Source organism: Arachis ipaensis, chromosome B1 (genome assembly GCF_059453495.1).
Source record: "Arachis ipaensis isolate K30076 ecotype BB chromosome B1, ASM5945349v1, whole genome shotgun sequence".
NCBI classification, from domain to species: Eukaryota; Viridiplantae; Streptophyta; class Magnoliopsida; order Fabales; family Fabaceae; genus Arachis; species Arachis ipaensis.
Genome location: NC_142436.1, coordinates 96,604,158 through 96,614,369, shown reverse-complemented (window position 1 = coordinate 96,614,369; position 10,212 = coordinate 96,604,158). Strand labels below are relative to the sequence as shown.

The following is a 10,212-nucleotide window of genomic DNA, read 5'->3' as shown; positions in this document are numbered from 1 at the left end:
CCAATATGGCATTCAGAGTATCAATTTCAAGAACTCTCTTCTTCATAGGCGTCCCATTACTCACAGGATTCCTCTCAGAAGTGTACATGAACTGGTTATTAGCAACCATGTCAATGAGTTCTTCAGCTTCTGCAGGCATTTTCTTTAGGTGAATGGATCCACCTGCAGAAGTATCTAATGACATCTTTGATAGCTCAGATAAACCATCATAGAATATATCCAGGATGGTCCATTCTGAAAGCATGTCAGTAGGACACTTTTTGGTCAGTCCTTTGTATCTCTCCCAAGCTTCATAGAGGGATTCACCTTCTTTCTGTCTGAAGGTCTGAACGTCCACTCTAAGTTTACTAAGCTTTTGAGGAGGAAAGAACTTGGCTAAGAAAGCCGTGACCAGCTTATCCCAAGAGTTCAGGCTATCTCTGGGTTGAGAGTCCAACCATACTCTAGCTCTGTCTCTTACAGCAAAAGGGAAAAGCATGAGCCTGTAGACTTCAGGATCTACTCCATTAGTCTTAACAGTATCACATATCTGCAAGAATTCAGTTAAGAACTGAAAAGGATCTTCAGATGGAAGTCCATGAAACTTGCAGTTCTGCTGCATCAGAGAAACTAGCTGAGGTTTCAGCTCAAAATTGTTTGCTCCAATGGCAGGAATGGAGATGCTTCTTCCATGTAAATTGGAATTAGGTGCAGTAAAGTCACCAAGCATTCTCCTTGCATTGTTGTTGGGTTCGGATGCCATCTCCTTTACTTGTTCGAAATTTTCAATCAAGTTGTCTCTGGATTATTGTAATTTAGCTTCTCTTAGTTTCCTCTTCAGAGTCCTTTCAGGTTCTGGATCAGCTTCAACAAGAATGCCTTTTTCTCTGTCCCTGCTAATAAGAAAGAGAAGAGAAAAAGAAAAGAAGAGGAATCCTCTATGTCGCAGTAAAGAGGTTCCTTATTGTTAGTAGAAAAAGAAGAAGAAGAAAAATTCGAACACAGATAGAAGAGGGGGTTCGAATTTGGTGAGTGATGTGAGGAAGAGATGTTAGTAGATGAATAAATAAATAGAATAAGATGAGAGAGGGAGAGGATTTTCGAAAATAATTTTTGAAAGAGGGTTAGTAATTTTCGAAAATTAATTTTGAAAAGGGTTAGTAGTTTTTCGAAAATTCAAATAAAAAATAAAATAATTAGTTTAATTAAAAAGAAATTTTGAAAATGAGGGAGATATTTTCGAAAATTAGAGAGAGAGAGAGTTAGTTAGGTAGTTTTGAAAAAGATAAGAAACAAACAAAAAGTTAGTTAGTTGGTTGAAACAAATTTTGAAAAGATAAGGAGTTGGGAAGTTAGAGAAGATATTTTGAAATCAAATTTTGAAAAAGATAAGATAAGAAGATACTTTTGAAAATATATGATTGAGATTAGTTTTGAAAAAGATTTGATTTTTAAAATCACAATTATTGACTTGATTCACAAGAAATCACAAGATATGATTCTAGAACTTAAAGTTTGAATCTTTCTTAACACGTAATTAACAAACTTGAAATTTTTGAATCAAAACATTAATTGTTATTGTTATTTTCGAAAATTTGAGTTAAAATTAAGAAAAAAATTTTTGAAAAATATTTTTAAAATTTTCAAAAATAACTAAAAAAAATGAAAAAGATTTGATTTTTGAAAAAGATTTTGAAAAAGATGAGACTTTTAAATTGAAAATTTGATTTGACTCATAAAAACAACTAGATTTTAAAAGTTTTTGAAAAAGTCAAATCTAATTTTCGAAATTTTAAGAGAGAAAAAGGGAAAGATATTTTTTTGATTTTTGAATTTTTATGATGAGAGAGAAAAACAAGAAAAATGATGCAATGCATGAAATTTTTAGATTAAAACAATGAATGCATGCAAGAATGCTATGAATGTCAAGATGAACACCAAGAACACTTTGAATGTCAAGATGAACACCAAGAACATATTTTTGAAAAATTTTTAATGCAAGGAAAACATGCAAGACACCAAACTTAGAATTCTTTAATGCTTAGACACTAAGAATTCAAGAATGCATATGAAAAACAAGAAAAGACACAAAACATGCAAATGCAAAGATCAAACAAGAAGACTTACTATGAACAACTTGAAGATCATGAAGAACACTATGAATGCATGAGAATTTTCGAAAAATGCAAGATGCACATGCAATTGACACCAAACTTATAACATGACTCAAGACTCAAACAAGAAACACAAAATATTTTTGATTTTTATGATTTTATGATTTTTTTTTTGTATTTTTATTTTAAAATTTTCGAAAATCATTTTGAAAAAGAAAAAATAAGGATTCAAAATTTTTTATATGAATTCCAGGAATCTTGTACTCTTTACTCAAAAGCTCCAATCTGAGGGTTAGACATGGCTTTATTGCCAGTCAAGCTTTAGAATGGATTTACATCCATTGAGGTGATTAGTTGAAGACCAATCCCAAAGGAGTTTGGGTATGGCTTTTCAGCCAGATAGGATTCAACATGTTACCATGAAACTCTAGAATTCATTCTTGAAAGTTTTGAAGCCATAAAATAATTTATTTTTTGAAAACATTATTTTTATTATTTTTTTTTAAATTTTTTTTTCAAAAACAAAGGAGAAATTTTTGAAAGATTTTTGAAAAATTTTTGGAAACAAAACAAAAGGAAATTACCTAATCTGAGCAACAAGATGAACCGTCAGTTGTCCAAACTCGAACAATCCCCGGCAACGGCGCCAAAAACTTGGTGCGCAGAAATTGTGATTACACTTTGATTATGTAAAATTCGTCGCTCTTTCTTTCCCTGGTAATGGCGCCAAAAACATGATGCCAATACCATGGTTCACAACTTCGCACAACTAACCAGCAAGTGCACTGGGTCGTCCAAGTAATACCTTACGTGAGTAAGGGTCGAATCCCACGGAGATTGTTGGTATAAAGCAAGCTATGGTCACCTTGCAAATCTCAGTCAGGCAGATATAAAATAGTAATGAGGTTTTCAAAATTAATTAATAAAATAGGGATAGAAATACTTATGTAAATTACTGGTGAGAATTTCAGATAAGCGAATAGAGATGCTTTCGTTCCTCTGAACCTCTGCTTTCCTGCTATCTTCATCCAATCAGTCTTACTCCTTTCCATGGCTGGCATTATGTGATACATCACCACTGTCAATGGCTACTTTCGTTCTTCTCTCGGGAAAATGATCCAAATGCCCTGTCACGGCATGGCTAATCGTCTGGAGGTATCACCCTTGTCAATGGTTTCATCCTATCCTCTCAGTGAAAATGGTCAACGCACCCTGTCACGGCACGGCTATTCATCTGTCGGTTCTCGATCATGCTGGAATAGGATTTACTATCCTTTTGCGTCTGTCACTACGCCCAGCAATCGCGAGTTTGAAGCTCGTCACAGTCATTCAATCATTGAATCCTACTCGGAATACCACAGACAAGGTTTAGACCTTACGGATTCTCTTGAATGCCGCCATCATTCTAGCTTACACCACGAAGACTCCGATTAAGAGATCTAAGAGATACTCATTCAATCTGATGTAGAACGGAAGTGGTTGTCAGGCACGCGTTCATAGGGAATGATGATGATTGTCATGTTCATCACATTCAGGTTGAAGTGCAAATAAATATCTTAGAAGCGAAATAAGAAGAATTGAATAGAAAACAGTAGTAATTTGCATTAATCTTTGAGGAACAGCAGAGCTCCACACCTTAATCTATGGAGTGCAGAAACTCTACCGTTGAAAATACATAAGTGAAAGGTCCAGGCATGGCCGAGATGGCCAGCCCCCAAAACGAGATCACAGGATCAAAATACAATCCAGGATGTCTAATACAATAGTAAGAGGTCCTATTTATAATAAACTAGCTACTAGGGTTTACAGAAGTAAGTAATTGATGCATAAATGCACTTCCGGGGCCCACTTAGTGTGTGCTTGGGCTGAGCTTTAACTTTCCACGTGCAGAGGCCATTTGTGGAGTTGAACGCCAGGTTTTGATCCATTTCTGGCGTTCAACTCTGGTTTTTGATCCCTTTCTGGCGCTGAACTCCAGAATTGGGCAGAGAGCTGGCGTTGAACGCCAGTTTGCGTCATCTAAACTTGGGCAAAGTATGGACTATTATATATTTCAGGAAAGCCCTGGATGTCTACTTTCCAACGCAATTAGAAGCGCGCCATTTCGAGTTCTTTAGCTCTAGAAAATCCATTTTGAGTGTAGGGAGGTCAGAATCCAACAGCATCAGCAGTCCTTCTTCAACCTCTGAATCTGATTTTTGCTCAAGTCCCTCAATTTCAGCCAGAAAACACCTGAAATCACAGAAAAACACACAAACTCATAGTAAAGTCCAGAAATGTGAATTTAACATAAAAACTAATGAAAACATCCCTAAAAGTAACTAGATCCTACTAAAAACATACTAAAAACAATGTCAAAAAGCGTATAAATTATCCGCTCATCACAACACCAAACTTAAATTGTTGCTTGTCCCCAAGCAACTGAAAATCAAATAGGATAAAAAGAAGAGAATATACTATAAATTCCAAACTATCAATGAAACATAGCTTCAATCATATGAGCGGGACTTGTAGCTTTTTTTTTTTTTTGCCTCTTGAATAGTTTTGGCATCTCACTTTATCCATTGAGGTTCAGAATGATTGGCATCTATAGGAACTCAGAGTTCAGATAGTGTTATTGATTCTCCTAGTTCAGTATGATGATTCTTGAACACAGCTTCTTTATGAGTCTTGGCCGTGGCCCTAAGCACTTTGTTTTCCAGTATTACCACCGGATACATAAATGCCACAGACACATAATTGGGTGAACCTTTTCAGATTGTGACTCAGCTTTGCTAAAGTCCCCAATTAGAGGTGTCCAGGGTTCTTAAGCACACTCTTCTTTTGCTTTGGACCTTGACTTTAACCGCTCAGTCTCAACTTTTCACTTGACACCTTCACGCCACAAGCACATGGTTAGGGACAGCTTGGTTTAGCCGCTTAGGCCAGGATTTTATTCCTTTAGGCCCTCCTATCCACTGATGCTCAAAGCCTTGGGATCTTTTTCATTTGCCCTTACCTTTTGGTTTTAAGGGTTATTGGCTTTTTGCTCCTGCCTCTTGGTTTTAAGAGCTTTTGTCTTTTTCTGCTTGCTTTTTCTTTTTCTTTCTATTTTTTTTTGCCTATTTTTTTTCTGCAAGCTTTGTTCTTTGCTGCTTTTTCTTGCTTCAAGAATCATTTTTATGATTTTTCAGATTATCAAATAACATGTCTCCTAGTCATCATTCTTTCAAGAGCCAACATATTTAACATTCTTAAACAACAACTTCAAAAGACATATGAACTGTTTAAGCACACATTCAGAAAACAAGAAGCATTGTCACCACATCAGTATAATTAAACTAAGTTCAAGGATAAATTCGAAACTCATGTACTTCTTGTTCTTTTGAATTAAAACATTTTTCATTTAAGAGAGGTGATGGATTCATAGGACATTCATAACTTTTAAGACATAGTTACTAACTACTAATGATCATGTAATGAAGACACAAACATAGATAAGCACATAACATAGAAAACGAAAAATAGAAGAAATAAGAACAAGGAATGAATCCACCTTAGTGATGGTGGCGTTTCCTTCTTGAGGAACCAAAGATGTCCTTGAGCTCTTCTATGTCTCTTCCTTGTCTTTGTTGCTCCTCCCTCATTGCTTTTTGATCTTCTCTTATTTCATGAAGGATGATGGAGTGCTCTTGATGTTCCACCCTTAATTGTCCCATGTTGGAACTTAATTCTCCTAGGGAGGTGTTGATTTGCTCCTAATATTTATGTGGAGGGAAGTGCATCCCCTGAGGTATCTCAGGAAACTCTTGATTTGCAGCCACATGTTCTACCACTGAGCTATAGACCCTTGAGATGAATCTTTCCATCTCCCACGACTCGGAGGTGGAAGCCTTTGTCTTCCCTTCCCCTCTTTTAGAGGTTTAGGTGCCATCAATGGTAATGGAAAAACAAAAAGCTTATGCTTTTACCACACCAAACTTAGAATGTTGCTTGCCCTCGAGCAAAAGAAGAAAGAATAGAGGAAGAAGAAGAAGATATGGAGGAGATGGGGGGATGTGTGTATTCGGCCATATGGGTGGGATTGGGTGGGAAAGAGATATTGAATTTTGTAGGTAAGTGGAATGTATGGATGTGAGTGGTGAATGGAAAACAGAAGGGATGATCATGAATGGAGAAAGAGGGTGAGGTAGGTGGGGATCCTGTGGGGTCCACAGATCCTGAGGTGATCCTGTGGGGTCCACAGATCCTGAGATGATCCTGTGGGGTCCACAGATCCTGAGGTGTTCAAGGATTTACAACCTTGCACCAAATTAGGCATGTAAAATACCCTTGCACACAACTTCAGGGCGTTCAGCGCCAGGTTGGTGCCCATTTTGGGCGTTCAACGCCCATTTGTTGGCCATTTCTGGCGTTGAACGCCAGAACCATGCTTGTTCTGGGCGTTCAGCGCCAGCTCTTCTCCAGGGTGCCATTCTGGCGTTCAGCGCCCAGATGATGTCCATTTTGGGTGTTCAGCGCCCAGACACTGCCCATTTTGGGCGTTCAGCGCCAGAACTATGCTTTGTTCTGGCGTTGAACGCCAGACAGGTGCTTCCTCCAGGGTGTGATTTTTCTTCTGCTGTTCTTGATTCCGTTTCTAAATTTTTCGTTTATTTTGTGACTCCACGTGATCATGAACCTATAAAGACATATAACTAAGAAAAATATAGTTAGATAAATAGAAATTGGGTTGCCTCCCAACAAGCGCTTCTTTAATGTCAATAGCTTGACAGTGGGCTCTCATGGAGCCTCACAGATGTTCAGAGCATTGTTGAGACTCCCCCAACACCAAACTTAGAGTTTGGATATGGGAGTTCAACACCAAACTTAGAGTTTGGTTGTGGCCTCCCAACACCAAACTTAGAGTCTGACTGTGGGGGCTTTGGTTGACTCTGCTTTGAGAAAAGCTTTTTCTGCTTCCTCTCCATGGATGCAGAGAGAGATCCTTGAGTTGTAAACACAAGGTTGTCCTTATTTAATTGAAGGATCAATTATCCTCTGTCCACATCAATCACAGCTCTTGCTGTGGCTGGGAAAGGTCTTCCTAGGATGATGGATTCATCCTCTTCCTTTCCAGTATCCAGGACTATGAAATCAACAGGGATGTAAAGGCCTTCAACCTTTACTAATACGTCCTCTACTTGTCCATAAGCCTGTTTTCTTGAATTGTCTGCCATCTCTAATGAGATTTTAGCAGCTTGCACCCCATAGATTCCCAGTTTCTCTATTACAGAGAGGGGCATGAGGTTTATCCCTGAACCAAGATCACACAGAGCCTTAAAGATCATGGTGCCTATGGTACAAGGTATTATGAACTTTCCAGGATCCTGTCTCTTCTGAGGTAATGTCAGTTGATCCAGATCACTTAGTTCATTGGTGAACAAGGGAGGTTCATCTTCCCAAGTCTCAATACTAAATAATTTGGCATTTAGCTTCATGATTGCACCAAGGAACTTGGCAGCTTGCTCTTCAGTAACATCCTCATTCTCTTCAGAAGAGTAATATTCATCAGAGCTCATGAATGGCATAAGGAGGTTTAATGGAATCTCTATGGTCTCTAGATGAGCCTCAGAGTCCTTTGGTTCCTCAGAGGAAAACTCCTTATTGATCACTGGGTGTCCCAGGAGGTCTTCCTCCTTGGGATTCACGTCCTCCTCTCCCTCATTGGGTTCGGCCATTTTGGTTATGTCAATGGCCTTGCACTCTCCTTTTGGATTCTCTTCTGTATTGCTTGGGAGAGTACTAGGAGGGATTTCAGTGATCCTTTTACTCAGCTGGCCCACTTGTGCTTCTAAATTTCTAATGGAAGACCTTGTTTCATTCATGAAATTCACAGTGGCCTTAGATAGATCAGAGACTAAGTTTGCTAAGCTAGATGGATTCTGCTCAGAATTCTCTGTCTGTTGCTGAGTGGATGATGGAAAAGGCTTGCTATTGCTAAACCTGTTTCTTCCACCATTATTAAAGCCTTGTTGAGGCCTTTGATCCTTCCATGAGAGATTTGGATGATTTCTCCATGATGGATTATAGGTGTTTCCATAAGGTTCACCTAAGTAATTCATCTCTGCTATTGCAGGGTTTTTAGGATCATAAGCTTCTTCTTTAGAAGATGCCTCTTGAGTACTGTTGGATGCAGCTGGCATTCCATTCAGACTCTGAGAAAGCATATTGACTTGCTGAGTCAATATTTTATTCTGAGCCAATTTGGCATTCAGAGTATCAATTTCAAGAACTCTCTTCTTCATAGGCGTCCCATTACTCACAGGGTTCCTCTCAGAAGTGTACATGAACTGGTTATTAGCAACCATGTCAATGAGTTCTTAAGCTTCTGCAGGTATTTTCTTTAGGTGAATGGATCCACCTGCAGAAGTATCTAATGACATCTTTGATAGCTCAGATAAACCATCATAGAATATATCCAGGATGGTCCATTCTGAAAGCATGTCAGTAGGACACTTTTTGGTCAATCCTTTGTATCTCTCCCAAGCTTCATAGAGGGATTCACCTTCTTTCTGTCTGAAGGTCTGAACGTCCACTCTAAGTTTACTAAGCTTTTGAGGAGGAAAGAACTTGGCTAAGAAAGCCGTGACCAGCTTATCCCAAGAGTTCAGGCTATCTCTGGGTTGAGAGTCCAACCATACTCTAGCTCTGTCTCTTACAGCAAAAGGGAAAAGCATGAGCCTGTAGACTTCAGGATCTACTCCATTAGTCTTAACAGTATCACATATCTGCAAGAATTCAGTTAAGAACTGAAAAGGATCTTCAGATGGAAGTCCATGAAACTTGCAGTTCTACTGCATCAGAGAAACTAGCTGAGGTTTCAGCTCAAAATTGTTTGCTCCAATGGCAGGAATGGAGATGCTTCTTCCATGTAAATTGGAATTAGGTGCAGTAAAGTCACCAAGCATTCTCCTTGCATTGTTGTTGGGTTCGGCTGCCATCTCCTTTACTTGTTCGAAATTTTCAATCAAGTTGTCTCTAGATTGTTGTAATTTAGCTTCTCTTAGTTTCCTCTTCAGAGTCCTTTCAGGTTCTGGATCAGCTTCAACAAGAATGCCTTTTTCTCTGTCCTTGCTCATAAGAAAGAGAAGAGAAAAAGAAAAGAAGAGGAATCCTCTATGTCGCAGTAAAGAGGTTCCTTATTGTTAGTAGAAAAAGAAGAAGAAGAAAAATTCGAACACAGATAGAAGAGGGGGTTCGAATTTGGTGAGTGATGTGAGGAAGAGATGTTAGTAGATGAATAAATAAATAGAATAAGATGAGAGAGGGAGAGGATTTTCGAAAATAATTTTTGAAAGAGGGTTAGTAATTTTTGAAAATTAATTTTGAAAAGGGTTAGTAGTTTTTCGAAAATTCAAATAAAAAATAAAATAATTAGTTTAATTAAAAAGAAATTTTAAAAATGAGGGCGATATTTTCGAAAATTAGAGAGAGAGAGAGTTAGTTAGGTAGTTTTGAAAAAGATAAGAAACAAACAAAAAGTTAGTTAGTTGGTTGAAACAAATTTTTAAAAGATAAGGAGTTGGGAAGTTAGAGAAGATATTTTGAAATCAAATTTTGAAAAAGATAAGATAAGAAGATACTTTTGAAAATATATGATTGAGATTAGTTTTGAAAAAGATTTGATTTTTAAAATCATAATTAATGACTTGATTCACAAGAAATCACAAGATATGATTCTAGAACTTAAAGTTTGAATCTTTCTTAACACGTAATTAACAAACTTGAAATTTTTGAATCAAAACATTAATTGTTATTGTTATTTTTGAAATTTTCGAAAATAACTAAAAAAAATGAAAAATATTTGATTTTTGAAAAAGATTTTGAAAAAGATGAGATTTTTAAATTGAAAATTTGATTTGACTCATAAAAACAACTAGATTTTAAAAGTTTTTGAAAAAGTCAAATCTAATTTTCGAAATTTTAAGAGAGAAAAAGGGAAAGATATTTTTTTGATTTTTGAATTTTTATGATGAGAGAGAAAAATAAGAAAAATGATGCAATGCATGATATTTTTAGATTAAAACACTGAATGCATACAAAAATGCTATGAATGTCAAGATGAACACCAAGAACACTTTGAATGTCAAGATGAACA

At 37.1% G+C, this 10,212-nt stretch overlaps 2 non-coding genes across 2 annotated transcripts; both read left to right on the top strand.

Annotated features, from left to right (window-relative positions):
• The first annotated feature begins 238 nt into the window (after positions 1-238).
• LOC148577568 (small nucleolar RNA R71) lies at positions 239-346 on the top strand. The gene has a single exon (XR_015902871.1). It is a non-coding gene; the product is annotated as a small nucleolar RNA R71 (small nucleolar RNA).
• An 8,205-nt stretch (positions 347-8,551) lies between these two features.
• On the top strand, positions 8,552-8,659 carry LOC148577567 (small nucleolar RNA R71). The gene has a single exon (XR_015904516.1). It is a non-coding gene; the product is annotated as a small nucleolar RNA R71 (small nucleolar RNA).
• Positions 8,660-10,212: the final 1,553 nt, after the last annotated feature.